Source organism: Mauremys mutica, chromosome 9 (genome assembly GCF_020497125.1).
Source record: "Mauremys mutica isolate MM-2020 ecotype Southern chromosome 9, ASM2049712v1, whole genome shotgun sequence".
Taxonomy (NCBI): domain Eukaryota; kingdom Metazoa; phylum Chordata; order Testudines; family Geoemydidae; genus Mauremys; species Mauremys mutica.
Window position 1 is genome coordinate 31,755,174 of NC_059080.1, and position 24,150 is coordinate 31,779,323.

The following is a 24,150-nucleotide window of genomic DNA, read 5'->3' on the forward strand; positions in this document are numbered from 1 at the left end:
CCGTCCTCATCATCAGCCTATTGGCACATGGGGCAGTGCAAAAGGACTGGTAACCATGCGTACTAGCATCTGTGAGGTCGATCAAGGGCGCCTGGCCCTAATTTTTCATGGTAGATGGTGCAGTATGGCTGGTAACCGTCCTCATCATTGCAACAGGGGGCTGAGCTCCATCAGCCCCCACCCTTCCTGTGTAAAGAAAAGATTGAATTGCCCCTGGACTAGCAGAGGGATGATGGGCTCCTTCATCCACAGTAATTAATGTCCTGCCTGGACTATCATTGCAGCTGGAGGCTTCCTTCCACTCATTTCTCACAAACAAGTCACTGTGTCTTATTCCTGCATTCTTTATTACTTCATCACACAAGTGGTGGGACAATGGTATGGTAGCCCAGGAAGGCTGTGGGAAGGCCGGAATGAACAGGTGGTGTTGTTGCAGGAGCACCCCCTGTGAATAGCATACAGCTCCAAATTTATGCAGGATTGGACACAGAGCAGCTGTGCTATCTGGTTCTATGATACAGTGGTTCTCTAGTACACTTGCCCATAATCTAGGCAGGACTGATTCTATTTTTAGATACCAAAAAGGAGGGATTGACTCAGGGAGTCATTCCCAATTTTTGCTTTTGCGCCCCTGGCTGCTCGGCCAGGGGCACTTATGACAGCACCAAATGGTGCAGTGCAAAAGGACAGGTAACCATGCCCATCTTATTACCATCTTATTACCAATTTATGGTATGGTAGATGGTACAATATGGCTGGTAACCATCTCTGCTGTCATGCAAAAGCAAAAGCATGCTGCTGTGTAGCGCTGCTGGACCGCCTCTGTCAGCGGCATCTAGTACACATACGGTGACATACACAAAAGGCAAAACAGTGTCCATGGTTGCCACGCTATGGCGTATGCCAGGGCAATTCTGGGAAAACGGGCTTGAAATGATTGTCTGCCGTTGCTTTCCCGGAGGAAGGAATGACTGGCGACATTTACCCAGAATCCACCGTGAAAATTATTTGTGCCCCAGCAGGCACAGGGGTCTCAACCCAGAATTCACAGAGACAACCTAGACTCAGTTAATTGTTCGCAAAAATGTATCTTTGCAAGGAATTCACTCTCTGTTTCCCATCTCACAGCTTCCACTGTCTCCAGACCTGCCACAGCATCCCCCTCGCAGAGGCTGGCAAAGATTAGGCGGCGAAAGAAAAAGACAAGGGACAAGATGTTCGATGAATGTATGGGCTGCTACCTAGCCGAGGCGGACCAGCAGAGCCAGTGGAGGGAGACCGTCTCTCTGTACCAGCGCTCACACAGCGAACGGGAGGAGAGGTGGCGTGAGGAAGACAAGCAGGCGACTCAAACAATGTTTGGACTAGTGAGGGAGCAAACGGACATGCTCCTGCGCCTTGTGCATGTTATGCAGGACCTCAGGCAGGAGGACAGAGCCCCCCTGCAGTGTATCTGCAACCGCCCTCCCCCGCCACAAAGTCCCATACCCCCCTCACCCAAAATAACCAGAAGGAGGGGCGCCAGAGGCCGTGTAAACTGTCACTGCACCCCAGCAGAGTGCTCAAGTACCCAAAAGCTCTCATACCCTACATTTGCAGAAGTCGTTCCCTTCCGGACTCACACAAGTCCCAATCCCAGTTCCATCCCCTAAGTGTCTACTTAAGTAATAAAAATACTTTGCTGTTAATTACTGTTTCCGTCATGTTTTTTCAAAGAAGACTGTGTTTGAATGGGGGGCGTGGGGAAGGGGGTGGTTAATTGCATAGGACAGTCACCTTTCCCAGGGTACAGACACGGGGGCAGGATCAGCAGCGGGTCACACACACAGTGCAGTCAGTAGGCACCATGGTCGGTATGGGAGGTGGTTTCCAGGTTCTGTGTGGGCGGGGGGGGGGGATTGTGACTTTGTAGCGGGGGAGGGCGGTTACAGATCTTATACAGCGGTCCTTGTCCTGGACCGCTGAGTCACGCAGCAGAGGAATCTGTATCCGTACTCCTCCGCCACAAGGTCACATATCCCCCCGCACACAGAATTCGAAAAAGAGGGATGGCAGGCTCCGTTGAAAGAAGCATTCCGGCACTGCGGACCGCTCTAGGAGCAGGAGCCTGTCATTCGTTGAGTTTAGAGGCGGTCTTTACATCACCGCACACCCTACCCAGCACAGTCTGCCTCCCAGTTTCAACCCTTTAACGCAAAGTCATGAATAAAGAAACCTTTCTTCAGTAACAATGGGACATGTATTTTATTTTTACATGTGTGTTGGAAGTGGGGGAAACGGGGTGAACGGGGTATGTAACCGAAGAGGAGAGTCAACAGTCAGTGGGTAAAGAAACGGGCAGGTTCAGCTTCTCTGTAAAGAAACTGAACAGTCACAGGTCACGCTGCTCGCTGGTATTTGAAGAGTTCCTTGTCGCTGTCCCAGGCGCCTGTATAGGGCTTCATGAGCAAGTGCATTAGTGGGCAGGCTGGGTCCCCGAGGATGACTTTAGGAATCTGCTCATCCACAACAGGCGTCTTTCTTTCTTTCTTTCTTTCTTTCGCCGCCTTCCTGCAGGCGTCTGAGCAGCCCACAGTTCCTGAAAACACACGCATCATGAACCTTGCCCGGCCACCCGACGTTGATGTTTGCAAAACGTCCCCTATGGTCCCCCTGTGCTTGCAGCACCATTGAAAAGTAGCCCAATTTCTCATCAGCTGACTGTGGAAGAGGTGGACGATAAAGTGCGAGGAGGAGAAAACGGCGATGATCGCAGCGGGCTCCATGTTTGCAGTGCTGTGGCGTCCGCGCTGTCACTGACCAGAAAAGTGCACGAACAGATTGCCCGCAGGCGCTTTCAAGGAGGGAGGGAGGGAGGTTGTGATTGACGGTTCAATGACGACACTTACCCAAAACCACCCTCGACACATTTCTCCCCCCAGCAGGCATTGGGGGCTCTACCCAGCATTCCAATGGGCAGCGGGGACTGCGGGAACTGTGGGATAGCTTCCCACAGTGCACCGCTTCCAAAGTCGACGCTGCCCCGTGAATGTGGACTCAGAAATTCGAATTAGTGTATTTAGTATGGATACACAAATTCGACTTCATAAGGTCGAATCCACAAATTCGAACTAAGTTGATTCGAAATAGTCTTGTAGTGTAGACAAGGCCTATGTTACATTCAAAGCAAAGCTTCTCTCACCACTTGTTCTCAATAGTCTTGCTAGCCAGACCTCTAGTCCAGGACCCCTTTAGGGTAATGGCTGTTTCCTTTTTTCCTTCTGGTGCAGTCAAAGGAAGAGAGTGAGAGACAAAGAGGAGGGGTGGCTTGGGGTCTTTGTCCCTCATTTTTATAGCCTCAATCCCCCTCTTAGAAAACATTTCCAGCTGAGATTCAGGAGGCAAAAACTCTAGAGGGGAGGATATCTCCTGCTGGTTGTCCCATCTATTGGAACTTTTTTTTTGCTTGATGGCTTTGTTTATTACTTAAGTGCAAATTAAGACGAGCACATATTTTGTTTGAGACAGACCTGTTTGCCAACTTCTGTTTGGGCAGAGCTGTGGTTTGGAATACATGTCAAACACCTTAAAGTAGAATCTTATAACTTTACATACAATGTGGCTACACATACATACTCAGGACAATACTGACCAGCAAATTATGAGTTTTCAAATGATACCTCATAAGGCATATTTTGCACAAAGATTATTACAATACCATTAAATGGGTGAATACAGGGGTGCAGACTGCCACAGTAAGTAACAATTCAGCAACATGTAATTAATGTCCAACATATAAAGAATGGTATGAATCAACAGCCATATCCTGCCACAACTACTTTTCCTTAGACAAACCCAGCAGTATTCTATCAAACTTATGGAAGTATTGCATACACACAGATCTCCATTTCCCATCATTTTCCTTATTGCATGCTGCTAAGACAGGACAGTTATTTAAGAAACAATGAAAATGCATAAATGACTGTAATGGAGCAATAATTACAGTGCACTCTCTCCCCAGCTAAGATGAACATTTCCCTTGCTTTTGGAAAGATGTTCTATATGACAGTAAGCAGTACAAAAGAAGTTGGCAATATCTTTGCTAGAAGTAAAAGCCTTAGAAACAGTAACATGACCTCCAAATAAAGATATTTGTAGCCTGGAAAATAATAGTGTGTGCTTACACTATCCTACATATATTGTCTCAATACAGTCACACCTGGTTAATGTTCCAGAGAATAGTATATGTTGCTTAGTTTATTATGGAGCAGCAGCAGCCAACACTTAAAACTTAGTGGGGGAAGGGTTTTAATTATAAATCATAATCCCTCCTCCTATCCTATAAAATCCCCAATAAATTTCTTATTCATCTTAAAATCTGGCATGTGTGTTATGTGGCTAGTGGACATTGTGTATTCCAACTGTAACCATATTTGAGGTTATTTGGATAAGCCATTTTTGAGATGTCACAGGTTTTTTGTTTTTAATATAGTTTGAAAAATTTTATAACTTTTTTGTCATATATTAAAAACTTCATGCTTCAAGTGAGCTATATTGGTGAAATCTAATACAGAAAATCAAATAAATGTGAGAGGCTGAAAATCATATTTTAAAAATTCTTCAGTGCTGAATTAGTTTTTTCAGAATCTAACTAATTTACCAAAGATCATTGGTATCTCTGATGACCCTTCAGAAATTCAACAGGATTCCTACAAGTCTCTCAAAATTCATCCAACCATTAGCTCAACTGCAAAGCCCGTCCGAAGGTCTACAGGAGAGAGACCCATTTTGCAGACCGCCCAAGGAATACTCAATCTCATGTCTGGGTGCCTTTTAAATTTAATTCTGAATTACTTTTTTTCTAATGATTAATTTCTGGAAACTCCAAGGCTTTTTACACCCAAGTTAATGCTAAACCAAACTAAATCTATTGGGTTCTCAGTAACTAAAACAATGTTAAAACAACAAGGAGTCCTTGTGGCACCTTAGAGACTAACAAATTTATTTGGCCATAAGCTTTCGTGGGCTAAAATCCACTTCATCAGCTGCGTGGAGTGAAAAATACAGTAAGCAGTATATATATACACTGCACATGAAAAGATGGGAGTTGCCTTACCAAGTAGGGGGTCAGTGCTAACGAGGTCAATTCAATTAAGGGCTAAGGTTGATGATCACAGAATCATACAGTTATGGTAGGGAAAGTTCTGTTCTCTTAAATTGAAGAATTTGAGCTGAGTTAAATTCCTTAAAATTGCACAGTGAAATTACTGGCGAGTGACTTTGTGTAACCAGTTACTTCACTAAAGAAGCCAAAAATTTAGTCCAAGGCTCCAAATAACCACACAATTTAAATAAACATCAGTCTTCTTGCACTCGCTGTATGTTTAGGCCTGCTTTAAAGACATTTCCTACAAACCATCTTTAATTCAAAGCTCTCTGCATTGGTTTAGAAATGCTTTGAGGCGGAAAAGATGGGATGCTGAATTTTAGAGGGGAAAGTGACTAGGTTGGATATTCCCAGGGGCGGCTCCAGGCACCAGCGCTCCAAGCGTGTGCCTGGAGCGGCAAGCTGCAGGGGGCGCTCTGCCGGTTGCCGCTAGAGCAGCAGGCAGGGTGCCTTCAGCGGCTTGCCTGCGGAGGGTCCACTGGTTCCACGGCTCCGGTGGACCTCCCGCAGGCGTGCATGCGGAGGGTCCACTGGTCCCGCGGCTTCAGCGGACCCTCCGTGCTTGGGGCGGCAAAATGTCTAGAGCCGCCCCTGGATATTCCCCTGCCTTTTTTGTATTTCTCCACAAAATACTCTTCCAGCTGGCATAGGGACCATCTGAGTGGCATGCTCCCCTAGAAAAAAAAAAGTATGCCTTATGCAGCAAATGTTACATAACAACTAAATTAGCTCCTACTGCATCCTTGGTGGTCCCAATCTGCCAAATATGTCAGAGGTGTCTTTAGGAGCTGGGTAGCCAACGGCAACAAATACTGGCAGAGTGGACAACAGAGTAAGAATTACTTCTTGGTTGGGAGAGTGATCTGCTGTGATGGCATCTGCTTCCTTACAGCTCTCTACACTCTGTTTCTTTTATTAGCGTACCCCTAGTACCTACATATCCCACAGGCTTAGGGAGAATGGGGCATTGCCTAAACCATGCAAATTCTAACACAACCATTGATTTCTATTACTAATTAGCTCCCCTCTGAATGTGTTTATGCAGAGGGGAACATATGGGATTACTCTTTTTTCCCATTTCAAATGTTGTAAGACTCATTAAGTTCTACTCTAAACAAATAAAGTAATCTGCAAACTGTCATAATCACATACACACAGACACCAACTGTAATTCTCCACAAGAATTTAGGATATCTATTTGCAACAAGGTTCCTAACAGAAATATATATCAAAATCGGATGCATTTAATAGGTTACTGATGTAACGCAGTAATGAAGAGTTGAAACAAAACAAAAAACTCTAAATATGATAAAAAATTTAGTTCAGATATTCTTGAAATGTCTTTTGTGTCAACCATGAATTATAATGATTGACATCTATTTTTATTTTAATCTTCATTTATAATAGACTCTTCATTGCATGCAATTTCATTGTTAGTAAATAGAAATTAGAAAGACAACCTAAAGGCACTAACAGACGTAAGCCATCAGGCTTGTTATCTTTACTTCTAGCAAAGATTATCATAAGATCCTTAATATGTGAAAGAAATCACCCGTGAAATGACCACAAGATGAATATCATGGGCTTGACACTGCCTCCATTTAAGTCAATGGCCTTACTCCACTTGGCTTCAATGAAGAAGTTCTTACAAGAATGTGTTGTGTTGATTCTCTTTTCTGCTACTGCTCATTGTTTTGACAAACTCCATTTTCAACTGATTTCTATTTTTTTTCTCAATATGAAGTAGGACAGCTGTGTATTCAAGTTCAGAAAAGGCAGCTTTTTCTTCAACTGTGGGGGGAACCCACTGATTTAGTGATGGGTAATGTTGCCACTTCCACATCACTTCTCAATTTGTCCAGAATGGGGCCAAACCCTTAAGTGATGACTTGGGCAGAATTCACAGTGAAGTCCAATTAATTCAGTCACATATATCACCTTTCCTGTAGGAGACAAAGTGCTGTTGGAGCTCATGCAAAGTTTATCTCAGAAAAAATATCTGTTTGATATAATGTGGCTATGAAACCGGAAAATTAATCTGTGTGTGGTGGGATACATCATGAGTTGGAGAGAAGAAGGAAAATCAAGCTGTATATTTTCCTCCTTTTTCCCAGAAACTTGGTGGACTATTCTATTTCTGAACAGAACATTGAGAATGATTGTAACATGCCTTCAGAAGATTCACACACAAATAATAGATTTGAGTTTCTTAAAGTTTTATAAGGTTATTCCCTACAGAAACAGGTGAGCTTCAAAAAATTACAAACAGGGATCAATAGAGAGCGGCCAGAGGTGAATGAACAGCTGGCTGATTGATACCCAGACTTGGATCAAAAGGCTGATCCATTACAAAGAAAAAAAGTTATATATGTTGCATAAACATGCCCCTTTTTGGGGTTCAACTAGTAAAATGCACATAAAAGAATATGCTGCATACAAAGTGAAACTGTTTAATTAGTGGCTTTGAGAAAACAGACCATTTCAATAATGAACAGACAATTGAGTCTTGATCAAAGAGATTTAGGATTTGAAGGGTCAGAGATTATGTATTATGTATCAGCTAATTATGTTTTAACACCCCAGTCTGACTCAGAGTGTCAGATATTTGCTTCAAGAAACACACTATTTCCCCATTTGGTAGCATACACAGACTTTCCACTATAAGTTTCCCAGCAATGAATTTGCTAGTTAAGGCATCGGTCTGATGTCAGAATGAGCCCCCATTTAATTAGGGCAGTGGAAATGTGTGTTAGCACTTGTTGCTGACTTTTATTTCTTTTCTCTGACTGCTACTGTATTTTGTGAAATTTTATAGACCTTGGCTGAGAACAGTCCTGCAGTATGTAGTTTGGTTTACTTTCCTGAGTTTTCCAGTTGTCTGGTTTAAAATGGCCAAAGTGGTCACATTTAGGATGTCTTCATTTTTTGGTTGTCCAACTTTTGGTAAGGTGTCTGATGTTCATTACCCTAAAAACAGGCATCTAAAATCTGCTTTGAAAATTTGGCTGCATATCTACTATAATTTTGGGATATAGCCAACGCAAATTAATGTAAACCAGTAATGACTATTTCAATGTTGTGAAGATGTAAAAAGCTGGCTTGTACCAAGATATACAAACTTTACAAAAAGAAAACTTGGAACTGGGTTTTTAGGCTCAATTATTGACTATCCTGAAGGATCTGTGCAAAAGTGGTTGACGGAAGTCACTGTCTACAAAAGATGATAGGAGCTTGGGGTATGTGTAATAATGGTACATTGATGCTTCACCCAGCCTTCAATGAGTTTGTTAGTTTCCACATTTGATCAAATATTATGATACACAAATAAGAGATCCCAATATACAAATAATTAATAATAGTGAACAATACTTAAATTCTGTTTATCCAGCTCTTAGCATACCTCCCATGGACATCTGTGTCAGACCAGTATTTGACCATATGCCTTAGACCAGAGGCGGGCAAACTACGGCCTGTGAGCCACATCCAGCCTGCAGGACCATTCTCCCCGTCCCCTGAGCTCCTGGCCAGGGAGGCTAGTCCCCGGCCCCTCCCCTGCTGTTCCTCCTCCCCCGCAGACTCAGCTCACTGTGCCACCAGCACAATGCTCTGGGTGGTGAGGTCCTGGGGCAGCACAGCTGCAGAGCTCGGCCTGAACCAGTGCTCTGTGCTGCGCGGTGCGTGGCTGGCTCCAGCTGGGCGGCGTGGCTGCCTGTCATGGTGAAACTGTGCCACCAACCACCGGTACTCCAGGCAGCGTGGTAAGGGGGCAGGGAATGGGGGAGAGGGGTTGGATAGAGGGCAGGGGAGTTTGGGGGCTGGTCAGGGGCCAGGGGTGTGGATAGGGGTTGGGGCGGTCAGAGGGCAGGGAACGGGGGGTTGAATGAGAGCAGGGGTTCCTGAGGCAATCAGGGGACAGGGAGAAGGGTGGTTGGATGGGGCAGAGGTCCCGGGGGGCCAGTCAGGAAGGAGAGGAGGGGTTGGATGAGGCAGTGGGAGGCAGTCAGGGCCGGAGGTTCTGGGGGCGATCAGGGAGCAGGGGGGGTGGATGGGGCAGGGGTCCCGGGGGGGGCAGTCAGGAATGAGAGGAGGGGTTGGATGGGGCAGCTTGGTGCAGTCAGGGGTGGGGGTTCCGAGGGAGGTCAGGAGACAGGGAGCAGGGGGGAATGGATGAGGCAGCAGTTCCTGGGGCGGGAGTAGTCAGGTATGAGATGAGGGGTTGAATGGGGTGGCTGGGTGCAGTCAGGGGTGGGGGTTCTGGGGGCGGTCGGGGACAGAGAGGGTGGATGGGACAGATGTCCAGGGGGGCCATCAGGGAACAGGGTGGGTTGGATTGGGCAGAAATCCTAGGGGGGATGTTAGGGGCGAGAAGCAGTGGGGGTCAGATGGGGGGTCGGATAGGGGGCAGGGGCCTCCCCTAACCAGCCCTCCATACAATTTCTGTAACCCGATGGGGCCTTCAGACCGAAAAGTTTGCACGCCCCTGCCTTAGACTTTATGTGCATTGCTTTGCATTCATTGGCAGAAAAGGGAGGGAAATGTGGGGAAATGAATTTTCAAACATTTTCTATTTTTTAAAAATACTGAAATGAAACAAAAATTGTTTAATCTTGTTTTGAATTTTCCCATTCAGAAAAAAAATTGAAAATCACTTTTTTTTCTTTTTTAAATGACAAAATGTTTTCAATTAAATCCCATTTTTTGGCTAGAAAATATTTTGGCCCATAAATTTCAACTAACTTTAGTATTTTCTTATACAAATTAGCAGCACAAATATTATACTTTAGGAAACAGATTAAAATAAACATGAATTTTCTGGCATGGACACCTGAGTTGCTAGGTTATAAATGCCATGGAAAAATCCCATTGTCATGGATAATACCTATGATAGCATGCTTCATAACAATTAGTTTATGCTATTATGAGGACAGATGTAAATGTCTCATCTGAAAATAAAACTTTACCGAAAAACCACAAGGCAAAACAGAATAAGAGGTGCATCACAGGACAAATTTGAGAACTGTATTATTTTACCAACCATTTATCTCAGAGAAATAGGACTTATTTCTTTCTCTGGGCTTCACACCAGCTGTAAATACTTTCATGAATTGGAGGAGTTCCAAGGAAGCTTGTTTCATTTTGGAGCTTTACCTCCTGAATGTACAGGCCTTCTGCCTGATCAACAACAAACCTTTTGTTAAACCAGACAACAGCAGGATGGACCATTACTAATATTACAAAGGTTAAACTTACCCAGAAAGAGGTCCCAAAAGGCATTTGAATTTGACACGAACTCCAAAGGAAAGATTTTCTTTTTGCCTGATTCTTCTCACACACTGTTTTAAGAGAGAAGTAAATCTGTTAAAAGCCATAGTGCTACATGATGTAAAGTCATGATCAGAGGTAAATTTTAAAGAACATTAGTCTTTAACAAGATCTGTACTCACCGGAAAAGCAAGTGTTTTAAAAAAGGTTTCAAAGCAGAGATATACCCTCCCCAAGTGAAAAGTCTGCCACCCAAGTGGGGCACCCTTAAAAGTGGCAGACATCAAAGACAAATTCAGAAGCACGTGTGTTTGCACTGTATTTTGCTACTTGAAGCTTTTATAGTGTAGCAGTGATTCCAGGAATAAATCCTGACAACATATAGCTCTGACTTGCAGAAAATAGCATTGTCTTTATTGATTTAAATATCAATTCCCTACAATGTATGAGACAGGGCTCAGTAGCACAGATTCTTATTATGACTAAATTCTTTGCAACCTCATCTTAGTCCTAGAAACATCATCAATTGTTTGTGCAGTTTTCAGTAATTAAACAGCTTTCCAGTTAGACAAGCCTAATGACCTCAATTTACACAAAAAGGAATTTATTAAGACACTTAGGAAAATAGAGCAAATAAAATCCAGCTTTTTAAACAGTGACTTAACAAAATGTAATTTCATGATTTTACATAACTTGACAGCATACTGCAGATAGAATTACATATAGATGTAAACCTGAAGCTATAGCTTCCTTATTACAGAGCTCTTGGTCATAAAACCTTTTCACGCAATCTAAAGAATAATTTTTGTTATTAAACATGCTATTAAAAATAGTCCCAGTGTTAAGAATTTTACATTGCATTGCATCACAGACATGCAGTGCTTATGAAGGAGTAAGGACAAGAGGCTACATTGCCAGTATTAAGGCTGTACAATAAAGTAACTAAAACTTCTCTTTCAACTCTTGCTTTCAGTTGGCCCATAATGTCAGTCTCCATTGTCCACTTCTTAAATTTTCAAGCAAGAATCTGCTTTCTCTGAAGTTGCCCCTCACGCTCGGGAGGTGTTCTTCATAAACACCTGCATTATTCATCTTCAAATCTCTCTTGAAAACTCTCCGGTACTGTGGAGCCCAAAAAACACTTGACAACCTGCTGGTGTGGTGAGACCACTTCAGTGTACTGCCCACCAGCCTAACTGTATCCCTCTGTTGTCTCTTGTCTTAGATTGTAAACTCTTTGGAACAGGGGCTATATTTTTGTTTTGTTTCTCTACAGCACCTAACAGGATTTTGGTTGATAACTGTGGCTCCTAGACACTATGATAATACAAATGCTAAATTAATATTAAATAATAATAATGAATATTTACACTACAAGTCGATTTCATAAACAATTCCCCCCATCTCTTCTGTGATGGGTTAAAAGAAGCCATGTAAAAGGCGTGAGGGAATTCAAGAGACGCAGCATCTCTACTGTGTTTCCTCTTCTCCTGGAGCCTGTGGAATCCCCTCCATAGCAAGTAGGCCTAGCATTTGCAAACAATCATGACTGTCTTTGTCTTCACTACATACAAAGGGGTGTATGATGGTGTGTTTGTAAAGATGCTTACTAACATTCATTAATTAAAACAATTCAGTTTTTCAGCGTAGACAAAGATTGAGCTCATCAACACTAGGAAAAAAGGTGTGTTCTTACCATGAGTTAGCTAGCGAGGTAAATCCTAGAGAAGACAAAGCAGTATGTTGTTTTCACATGAGTTAGCAGGTCGAGTTAAAGACAAACTTCTCTAGGATCCTCACCTTGAGTTAGTGGACAAGCGCAGAACACGCCCTTTTCTCTTAGTGATGACTGTCCCAGATAAGGACAAGTGCACCTGTATTCCCCCTCTGTGGTCCAACAAGGACACCCACTCTAGGCTTCCCTAACCATCATCTCCATGGGTGGAGAAACACACCCCACTCCCTTCTGATCTGGGCATTTCCAGGCTGCATAGTCCCCTGACTGTACTGTGATATCCCAGCAAGAAACTCTGCCTAAACAGGCTGCTTACTTTCTATTCAGAGAGATTAATAACAGAGTAATTGCCCAGAGTTACAAGGTACCACACACCTCTTCCTATACAAGCCTAATTTATTCTTAATGTAAAAGTACTATGGACAAAACATATTAAAAATAATAAAAGAACGTACACACATGCCAATAACCTCACCAGAGATCACTCCGTCCCTAACATGGACTCTGGAAGAAGCAGCCCTTAAAATCTAACCCAAGGAGTTTCTTTATTGTTTCAAGTTCCTTATAGCTCCAGCTCAGACCGTGCACACAGTGTTATGGGGCCTCAGTAGGCCCAGTACTTCCAACCCTTCCCTAAAGACTGGGTCCTCCCTGGACTACGGGTCCTGTGCATTTGGTGGATCAAGAAGACATCCCTGAGTCTGTTTAAAGGCAGGCTATTTATCCAAAAAAATCCTTTTTTCTGTTGCTCCCCAGAGATCCAGTTTGAACAAGTATATGCAAACCGGGCTGGGGGTGCCTTCAAATGGCTGATAACTGGAGAAATTATATTTGCATCCCAATTTACCAACAATTTCACAATAACACAAACAATTGGAGCCCAAAAGGTGTTACATTTAATTCAGTGATGTTTTTCTTAGGTCCATACAGTTTGCCCAAATATTGCAGGATACTGTCAGGCTGTCATACTTGTAGTCCAAGTGGCTGTTCCTCAGGTTCCCACTATCCAGCCATACACCAGTGGCTGTACATACAGAGCCTTAGGGCTGGTCTGCCCGGGCAAGTTATACCAAGTGAATTTAAACCACTGAAGTTATATTGGTATAACTCTCCACATGAACACTCTTATTGAGGTATAAGAATGCCTTTTCTGGTTTGGTTTATGTCTCTTCAGAAGCTAAACAAGGGGAAATCCACTCAGATTCTGGAACAAGATTGTCCAAATAGGGGAATTAAACCACTATGGTTATACCAGTGCAACTATAGCTGGAAAAGTCTGCCATACCAACAAACCCTTAGCCATGTAGAATTGCTGAGGAGAGGAAGCCACAGGCTCCCAGTGCTGATATTGTCTCACTTTGGCATGTTCCTATGGCAGCTGCTCAAAGCAGCATTAACTTGGCTTCAACCCCACTCCTGCCTGCCAGGAGAGGAATTAACTGTGCAGCCAAGAAGATTCAGTTAATGGCAGTAATCTTTCCTGAAGGACCTGTATTGCAGTAGAGGAGAGTGGGCCTGGAATGGGTGTACACTGGCAGGTTATCCCCAGTATGACCAGGTATACGCCTGGTTTCACTGTTTGCCCTATGGACACCTGGGATCCTTCAACCCTTCCCACTCTGTGAAGTTCCTAAGAATCCCCAAGAGAGAAAGATGTGTGAGAAATTCTGAGAAAAAGCTTCTCCCTCTTATCTTCCCTATAGCAGGGGAACATTAGGCCCAGCCTTCTCTAACTCCTTACATACAGGGAGTCTGATTCTACTCTCTTACACTGTCATAATTCTACTGAATTCTGTGACCCATATAATAAATTACCTTTATTATATTCAGTAATAATGCAAGGAACCTGCAGACCTGTAAGACACTGGCTTCAATAGTTAGCATAAGGCTTGAGGCTTATGAACTTTGGCACAGATAAATCTGGTGGTCACCCCTAAGTTTTGGCAAACTGGAAATAGTGTGTGAAGGGGGGAGTTTGTTCATAACGACACTAGCCAACTGAGTCAACACCAGCTTTTGGAAACTTTTTGAAAAAATATCCATAGATATCTGACCACAAAGTGCCATGTCAATGAATTGATGTATGTGATAATAAGCTGAGATCATTAATATACTAATTTATAGGAGAAGGACACTTCAACATTAGTAGGGTGAGGAAATACGAATAAGGAAAAGTTGCATCGCAGCATGTTGGGGTAGGAATGAAAGATGTAGCCCTTGAGAAGTGCCAGAATAATGGCCACTAGTGATGGTGATGAGGAAGATAATGGCTAACATTTCTGGTTGTTCTGCAAGGGATTGTGCAAGTGTGGATGTCCAGATGTACGTTCTGTATTATCTCCATCCACCTGACTGAGTTGTAGTGTTTGTGATTTCACTAAACGTATTAATAAAGTTTTGTAAATATAGAAGTGTTCCGATAGTGTGAGTGTTGCAACTGTGCACATTGGGGTTCCCAATCATACAGTAATTTTACTATTACTGGGCCTGATCTTGGGACAAGAACCTCAACGTGATAACTGGAAATTCTTAAGTAAACTGTATAATTAACACATAAACTATAGATCAGGCTACAAATTTGGTGACCCAGATGGACCCCGAGGGGTGCATAGGGGCAATGGTGCAACCCCAGAATTACACTGAAATGAGATAAGAATGAGGCCTGGTGGCAGGGAGTGGTGGAGGGGGTGGAGTAAGTAAAAGAGAATAGATCTCCTACTATAAATTGGCCTAGCTCCACTGAAGTTAACAGAGTGGTGCTAGTTTACGTCAGCTAAGATTCTGCTCCCTCTGTGAGCAAGAGGAGACAGCAATATAATCGGAAGAAAAGAGAAGAAAATCTGGCAGATACAGTGAAAATTAGTTCAGTCTCTTTAAAAAAAGAAGGCATTCTAGCCTGTGTGCAGCTTCACTGTAATGTATAACCACTGACCAGTAAGTCTGAGTAACCAGCAAAACTATTGGTTAATATATAAAAAAAATGGATTTTCAATTGAACAGGATTTTCATTATTCAATTAACAGGATTTTTATTTTTAGAGAGGATCTTGAAGCAGCAAACAGAACTGGGGAGGGACAAGCTGTGAAAATATGCTGGGTAGTATGTGGGCTGTGTTATTAAAAAAAGAAAGTGCCACATTTTGCATTACCCACTGCAAGCCCAAAACTGCCAGCAACTCTACTTTCTTGTTCTTTTTTATACCACTTGGGTTCCAGCAGAATATTGCTACAGAGGGTTTGTATGTCCTGCATTTTGCCATGAAAGTCTTGACATACAGTCTCTAGGACTTGGATAAGAAGGGGGCTCAATTCATACCAAGTGTTGCTGTCAGAGGGTCTGACTAGCCTTTCGGTAACTGAGGGATATGGGTTGGGGTTACTCCATACATATTATTTTGGGCAGGCTAAGTACCTGCTCCGCAGCCCCTGGGCTTTGTATTGTGTGGTATGCTTAGCACAAGACCTTCTGTTTTCCTCTGGTTTTCACTTTGCTGCCTGCGCACTTTCCCTTTGAAGCAGGGAAAAAGAAATCCACGTGAGTTGTCTGCGAGTCTTCGCAGTTTAATTGCTTTAATCTGGGGATTTGTTAGTGTTAGATTGAATAGACTTTTGAGTGTTCTCTGTAGAGACTTTACATGTGCTTGGGGCCTTAGAGCGATCTCTGCTCTAGCAAGGCCACAAAGGAAAATGGAGCTTTTGGGGGGAAAGCCAATGGTCTAGTAAGGAAAATCATGCATCTGCTTGAGAGCATCTGCCTTTTAGTCCTACTCTGTGGCCAGTGGGTTCCAAAAGATTAGGCATGACTCACCTGGTGCCTGAAAGCTTGCTGGGGTTGTAAAGTTAAGTGAAATCTAATTCAATTGTTTAGAATGAATAAGGTATTTGCCCATTTGCCCATTTTAGTTTTCCATATCTAACACACAGATTGATTTGTTTTTATTTGCCAGCTAATGGGTTAAGTTATAAACTAGAAATGGTCTTTACTGAGTGATAGGCCATTGTTTCCATAATTGTTTACAGGGAAACAGTGAGTAGAAGGTCACATTAACTTTCTTAGGGTCAAATCTTGGCTTCCCACTACAGAATCCTGGATAGATGCTTGAAAGGTATTAGAATCAACCGTCATGCTGTGCTGCGGGGCAGTGCTTTTGAATGCGCAGCAACCATAGTACAATGTGAAGCACTGATGCTCAGAAGTTTGATCCATGCCTTCTTGCACAGCTATTAGGAGCAGAGTAGGCTGGATCTAAGGATGTGTCCGAGTAGCCAAATACCTGTGTAGGGGATTGCACTCCATGTAAGTGGAGCTCACATGCAAGTGTGCTGTGATCTTGGGGGAAGGACTCAACCCCAGGTCCATGTGGAACTCTCTGGATTCAGTCCTCAGTACTTCCCTGTGGAACCACCAAACTGTAAATGAGAGGGATACCAGAATACTGATTCATCTGATTCATCTTACTTTCCCTGATTCATCTTACTTTCATTGCTATGTTTCTACTAGTTCTTTAGCAGAAGAGGATGTCAAAGGTAAAAGTATTGAGTTCATGCAGGATCATGCAGTTGAGAAAAAGGCTAAGGGCTACCTACCTTTGAGGACAGTAAAATTTTTCTTACATTTTACACCCAATGCAAGCAGAAATAACTCAAACATTTCCCCCTCTCTGAATATCACTCCTTTTTCCTTCTACCTTCCTCAACTTTGTAATAAACTCACCATGGGATTTGGGGGAATGTTTGTACTCTGCAGGCTTGCATTAATGTGTCTTTCCTTAAATAATTTGTAAATCCAATGGGATCCTTCCATTACTAGGTAATTAAAAAAAAAAAGTCATTCCGTCCTCTGTGTCTTAAGCTGGTTCTGTGTGCATGCTTCAGAAAAAACCCTCTATTTTATTGTGTGACACTGGAGTAAGTCTTAGAACATAAATTGGATACCAGAAAGCAGGGAGTAATGATAGTGAAATGCAGAAGTTTTCTATTTTTCCGCATCAGTGTTACTAAGTCTCTAAAATTGAAGTATAATAATGTTGTAATTTATATAGCACTTTTCATCTAGAGATGAACTATGGGAAAGTTCCAATCTAATTCTGAACTTGCTTTGTGCCATCACTGAGTTTGGGGCCAGCAGCAAACTGTGAATGGTGAGTACCTCTAAATTTTGGGGGCAGTCAGAAGCAGATCCAGACTTTGCAGTTTAAGCCCATCTTTGTTTTCATTCAAACGTTCTCAAAATGCTCGATAACTCTTAAAAGCCAAGAAGCGGTTATTCACCCATCGCTGAAATGCAGTAGTCTTTCAGGTGGAGAGTGGCAGCCTTTAAATTATCACCATACACTGCCTAACGACTCAGAAGAGAAAATGAAGGCTATCTTTTGTCCAGCTGACACTGAAGAGAAGTTATTACTGGGAGGTTAGGAGAATGTAGTTAGTGGGAATTTTGCCAGGATGCCCAGGCTAACACTTGAAATGTTAGTGAAAAGTGATACATTAGTTGAATTTTATTTATGTTATTTAAAATATATTTATACTTAATAACCACAGCAGTAAATACTTTGTTCTTCAGCATCTCCAGTAACACTCGGACCCATATCACTATACTGGAACACTGTGTTAATTGTTGACTTGCCAGAGAATTGCTGCCAGCTGAATCACCGGCACTACATTTTAAAGGACCCGGGTTTCCCTGAAGGTCTCACATCCATGTAATCGCCAACCCAACCGCTTCTGAGATCACATTATGAGATAACACAGCTGAACTTGCTAATCACATTAGGGGATCCAGATGTTGTTCTAGCTATTCCCACTATGAACAAGGATGTGTCTAATGCACATTAGCTAACACTCAGACATCTGTGGCATCTGTTGGGAATATGCAATGGAACAGAATAATGCCTCACTGTTTCTTCCCCTTCCAATCCTTTTCCTAAACACCCATAAAACCCTACACCTGCAGAGCTCTCTTATATATATATATATATATATATATATATATATATATATATATATATATATATATATTTCTCTTTGTTTCTCACTCACATATATATGCGCTGAAAAATCAAGTCTTGATTCTGGGAAGCGGTAAGTGACCTGAATCTCCACTGAAGCCAATAGAAGTTGAATGCGCACACTGTGAGAAAAGTCAAAAGGGGTGTAACATGTTTTAGTACAGTATCAGAACACTTGTGCAGAATGAGTCAAAAAACAGAAACAAAACCTACCAAAGAGCAAACTGAACTTCTCACCAGTTACATAGGCAGCTGAGATAGTCATCTGACTCTTTTCAACAAGGCATCAGAATCGGCCATGCATAAACTATATTGTATTACTTTAATTACACTGCATGACACCAACAATAAAATGGTAAATTAGATTTTTTTTCGATGTGGAAGATATCTTTGGTGTCATCGTCATGTTCTCCGTAATCTATAATCAAACTTGTATTTGGATTGACATTTCTTATATATGTGCTATTCCTAATCTACCCAAAATCAATCAAATATTGAAAATTTCATGAGAGTCTGTTCTTATGAGATTTCCAGCCTGATTTTCAATCTAATGATGTTGAGCTAAGCATCCACACTTTTGAAAGCTTATCCACAGCAAGAGTTTTGAGGTTGATATATCACTTGTATTCTGTAATAAAGTATTCTGTATCTATGTCTGAATGGCTCTACGAGTTATACAAAGCCACAATGTAACATGTTTTGGTTTAAACTATGTGCAGTACAATAGTGGTTCTTTCATACAAACTGCATCCCTAGCACTTTACAGAGTTAAAAAAATACAGTTACAAAGTTAAAACAGGTAGTAATATATGAGAGAAAAATTAGACAAGGCACAAGAGAAATGTTTTCAGATGAGAGGAGAAAACAGATGGAAAGCTGATGAGGCAGAGAGATACCATCCTGAGATTTTTTCAGGGCACACAGGTGGTATTGCACAATGTTAAGTATCTATCCTGCAAGGTATTGAGCACTTTGAGAAATAAGGATTCAGTCTTTTCATTGGTACCACACCCACTATCTCATTTGATTGTTTGAGGAGAAAAATGTGCTAAAATACAAGAATTCTTTTAAGAAGTTAATTTTGCTGCAGTGCCTTTGATGGAACCTTTCAGAAACTCGATTAAAAGGAGCTTTGCCTTTGAAACATCCAAGGAACAGAGGAGTATGGCACATCCATTCTACAGTTCTATATCCCTGATTTGTAAATATCATACCAGCTTCCCTCCAAGAGGCAAATAGATAATGCTATAGTTTTTCAGTAATAAGGCTGCTGAGTACATGTCTTAGATGACTAGAAAGAAAGGGAAAAGGACCCTTTCCATACTAAAAAAAATGGGAATTCATGATAAATACCTTGTGGTCCAATATATTTATGTATTTTTATTCAGGATGGCATCAATGCAACAGTCTGTTTCCTGAACTTCCATATTCATTCTGACCTACTGCATCCCTCTTTATTTATTCCTGCCCAACTACATCTAGAGATGTCTGTCAGGTTGTAACCTGGTTGTATTTCAAAGTATAGCCCATGTATGTTTTGTATAGATAATCTTTGTTATATTTATACTTACTGTACTGGTCACATTTTTTAAGAGAATGATGTGAATACAGAATGTTACAAAGATTGACTGTGCAATGAGAACCAATCTTTGGGAATGCAGTATAATCCTTCCTGCATCAGTCACTATCACAAGATCCAGCTTTTATTTGAAGGAGAATAGTCTCCTTTTACCTTACAACCCTTGTAATATGAAAGAAAACAAATGGTGGGTGAGAGTGCTTAAAAGATAAACACAGGGCCACCTACACATCATTTATGTGGGTTTTTGAATATTTTAGATATTATTAGGACCATATAAAATATTTTCAGACACAAGTAAGAAATACATGTGGAAAATGATTGAATACTTAACAACCTACCATCATGGAGCTTCCACTGAAACAAAACCTGTGTAAAAAATCTATAGTAGAATATGACAGTTACAGTTTGATGCTGCCAGGTGCTGAGTGACTCCTAAAATCTACTGAACACCCACAATAGTGCTCCACGGCTTTATAGGATATGGATCTTTAATCTCCAAGTGCAAAGAGTAGCACAGTGTTGAAATTAGTAGTGCTAGCACTTTGATACCCAATGAGAAAAAAATCCATCACTGTTAGACTTTACAATAGAGGTTTTCAACTGTGGGACACCCCCTCCGGGGGAGTGAGTGGTGATGCCAGATGGCTCGTGCCAGCCCCTATGAGGAGCTGGAAGGGAGCCCCAATTCCACCCTAGCCTGTGGGTCAGTGTCAACATCCACTGCAGCTGTGCTGATTTCTGCTCCCGGCAGCCTGTATGCCCAGCCAGGGGTGGCTCTAGGCATCTTGCCGCCCCAAGCATGGCAGGTAGGCTGCCTTTGGCGGCTTGCCTGCACGAGGTCCCTGGTCCCGCGAATTCGGCGGCAGCCTGCAGGAGTCCGCCAAAGCTGCGGGCCCAGCGGACCCTCCGTAGGCATGCTGCCGAAGGCAGCCTGCCTGCCGCCCTTGCAGCGACCGGCAGAGCGCCCCCCATGGCTTGCCGCCCCAAGCACGCACTTGGTGTGCTGGTGCCTGCAGCCGCCCCTTCACCCAGCACTGGCTCCACCCCCAGAGACTGTCACATGTACCTTCTCCCACCCTAAGGGAGGAGGGACAGAGAGGTAGGTATTGGTTCTGCCCTAGCAGAGCAGCCTGGCTTCAAGTTAGAAGCAGCCTGCTGCTGAGGAAGCCTTAGCTGGACCATTGGTAAGTCTTTGTGGATATGTCTACACTACAAAATTAGGTCGATTTTATTTAATTCGACATTGAGCCTCTGATTTAAGCAAGTTGATTCTGCATGTTCCCACAACGCACATTGTGTCGGCAGAGTGCATAATCACTAGCAGGGCTTGCATTGACTCATGGAGTGTTGGACTGTGGGTAGCTATCCCACAGGCATGGAGCTGAGGGGAATGTCAACTTGGGCTCTCAATGCCTCATGGGACCAAAACATTTGCATGGGTGGTTATGGGAACATGGCATTAGCCTCCCATAATGCATTTTCCTCACTCCCTGAAATCAGTGGCAAACAAACCAAGCCTTTTTCATGCCTTTTTTCCTAAGCCTGGGTTACCCACGCAGATGCCACAGCATGGGCCCCACTCAGCTGTACACTGTTGTTTTGGGCATTACAGATACCTCATGCCTTATCCTGCAGTATTTGCTCAGCCAAAGCAGGAGCCATTGCGTGGAACAATGTGATGCCAAGCAAGCAGCCCTGCTGGAAGCAATGGAGTGGAGCAATTCGCAGATGCTGGCAACAGTTCCACATCAGTTTGACACAGTGGAGCACGGCATCTGGGCCCGGGATACAAACACTGACTGGTGGGACCACATAGTTATGCAGCTATGGGATGACGAGCAGTGGTTGAAGAACTTTCGAATGCACAAGGCCACTTTCATGGACCATGTGCGAAGAGCTTTCCCCAGCCCTGAAAGGCAGTAATACTAAAATGAGAGCTGCTCTGATAGTTGAGAAGTGAGTTGTGATAGATCTGTGGAAGCTTGCAACATCAGACTGTTACCGGTCATAGGGGAACCAATTAGGAGTGGGTAAATCTACCATGGGGTCTGCTGTGATCCAAGTTGCCAGGGCAATCAATAGACTTCTGCTAAGAAGGGTAGTGACTCTGGGAAACCTGCAGGACATAGTGGATGGTTTTGCTGCAGTGTGGTTCCCTAACTGCGATGGGGCAATAGAATGCATATCCCCAGACCACCTTGCCAAAGAGTACATAAATTGAAAGGGGTATTTCTCAGTGGTGTTGCAAGTGCTTGTGAATCACAGGGGCCGTTTCAGCAACATCAACGTTGTGAGGGTCAGGAAAGGTGAATGACAAATGCATCTTTAGGAACTCTGGTCTGTTCAGAAAGCTGCAAGCAGGAACTTTCTTTCCAGACTGCAAAATAACCATTGGTAATGGTGAAATGCTAATTGTGATACTGGGAGACCCAGCCTACTCCTTGCTCCCATGGCTCATGAAGCCATCCACAGGCAGCCTGGAAAGCAGTAAGGAGTGGTTGAACCATAGGCTCAGCAAGTGCAGAATGGTGGTGGAATGTGCCTTTGGACATTTAAAAGCCCACTGGCGTAGTTTGCTTACTAGGTTAGACCTCAGTGAAAACAATATCCCCATTGCTGTGTGCTCCATAATATCTGTGAAACAAAGGGAGAAAAATTTCTGGCGGGCGGGGGGGAGAGGCAGATCGCCTGGCAGCCAATTTTGAGCAGCCAGACACCAGGCAATAAGAAGAGCACATCAAGACATGCTGTGTCTCCATGAGGCTTTGAAAACAAGTTTCATCAATGACCCACAGTAATGTGACACTTATGTGTGTTGTTCTTTACCTAGCTGTCCCCTTCATTGCATGTACTCCCCTGTAAAATACACCCCTGCTAAGATGAATGAATAAAGAGCCTTTTCTCCTCAATCTATTAATTTTTATTATGCTCACAAACACAGAGACAGCAAAGAAAAGTAAGATAACCTGGGGCAAAAGGGCTGATAACACTGGGATGGGGGGGAAGGAAACAAGGACAGCTTGTTTACAATTGCACTGCAATAACAATCAAAGGAATAGGAGTGTGCGCCTTCTGTTCCTTTTACCCTTCCCTGGAGTTGAGTTCAAGGGATACTGGACTCCCCTCCTACCCCCCAATCCCAAATCCTAGGAGATCTGGGATAGGAGGATGTGGAACTTGGTGATGATGTTAGCAGATTCAGCATAGGCTGCAGTGGGCTTCTAGCATCCAGCTGCCTTTCTCAGCATGTCTGTTTTCTCCCTCATAATCCATATAATCTCACCCTGCGTGTCATGTTTGTGTTCCCTGCATGCTCTTCTGTCATCATGGTCATTGTGCAGGGTCTCCGACACTGCAATCCTCCATGTGCTGAGCTCCATCTTGACACTTTCAGAGGCATGCATTAACTCATTGAACATGTCCTCCTGAGTCTTCTTTTTCCGCCTTCTAATCTGGGAATGTCTCTGCCCCAGCGTGGAGGATGAACCTACGGACAAAGTTTCAGCTGTAAAGAATACAAAGCACAAGAGTAGCATTGACAGTGCATACATTGTTTCTGGTGCAAGATTAAATCTTTTTTAAAAGAAACACCCCTCAATGCACTTCCCTGCAAGCCACATCTTAAGCAGAACTGCTGGCTACTCCATGAGTCGGTTTGCTGCTACAGCCATGGTGAGTAAAGCCACGAGGCATGGATGACAGGTCTTGTGCTGCAGCTTTTGTTAAGACATCCTTGGGATCAATGGTTGCAACCTCAGCACAACCCCCTTTCCCATACAACCTGGATGGTGCTTGAGGACCGGCACCAGCGTAAAGACCCACAAATAGTTTGATTGTTTCAAAAGCGGCATTGGGTTGGGGTGGAAGGGAGATGAACAGGAAGCATCCCCTCCCCCCCCCGCTTTTTAAATGCTGGCTGCAATACATGGTGATTCCTTCCAACCACAACCAGGGCACACTTGGGAGAGTGTGGTTGTGTGACCCAGAATTCACCAAACAGGAGTGGATTATTGTCAAATTGCTTGTGGTTTAAGGGCTAGCATTTAAAACTTTCCCTGTTTCCCCTAGGTGAACATATGCAATATTACTCTCCTGAGAGTAAAAAATGCAGAAAGGGGGCAGATGCTGCAAGCATCTGGGTACAGACCTGGTCCTTATGCTGCAACTCTAGGTGCCACAATGATGCCAGAAGAGTTAATACTGAAGTGGCACGGGAAAATGTCCTACTGTGGTGGACGAAATAAGGCAGCCCTTCCCAGAAACCTTCTGCAAAGGATTGCAGAGTACCTCCATGAAAGCTTCTTAGGGATCTCAAGGGAGGGTTTCCAGGCCATCCCTGGGCACATAAACAGTCTTTTCCAGAGAGCAACCTCTGCATAGCTGGAGTGATCACCGATAACTTCTATCCCAATTTTTTT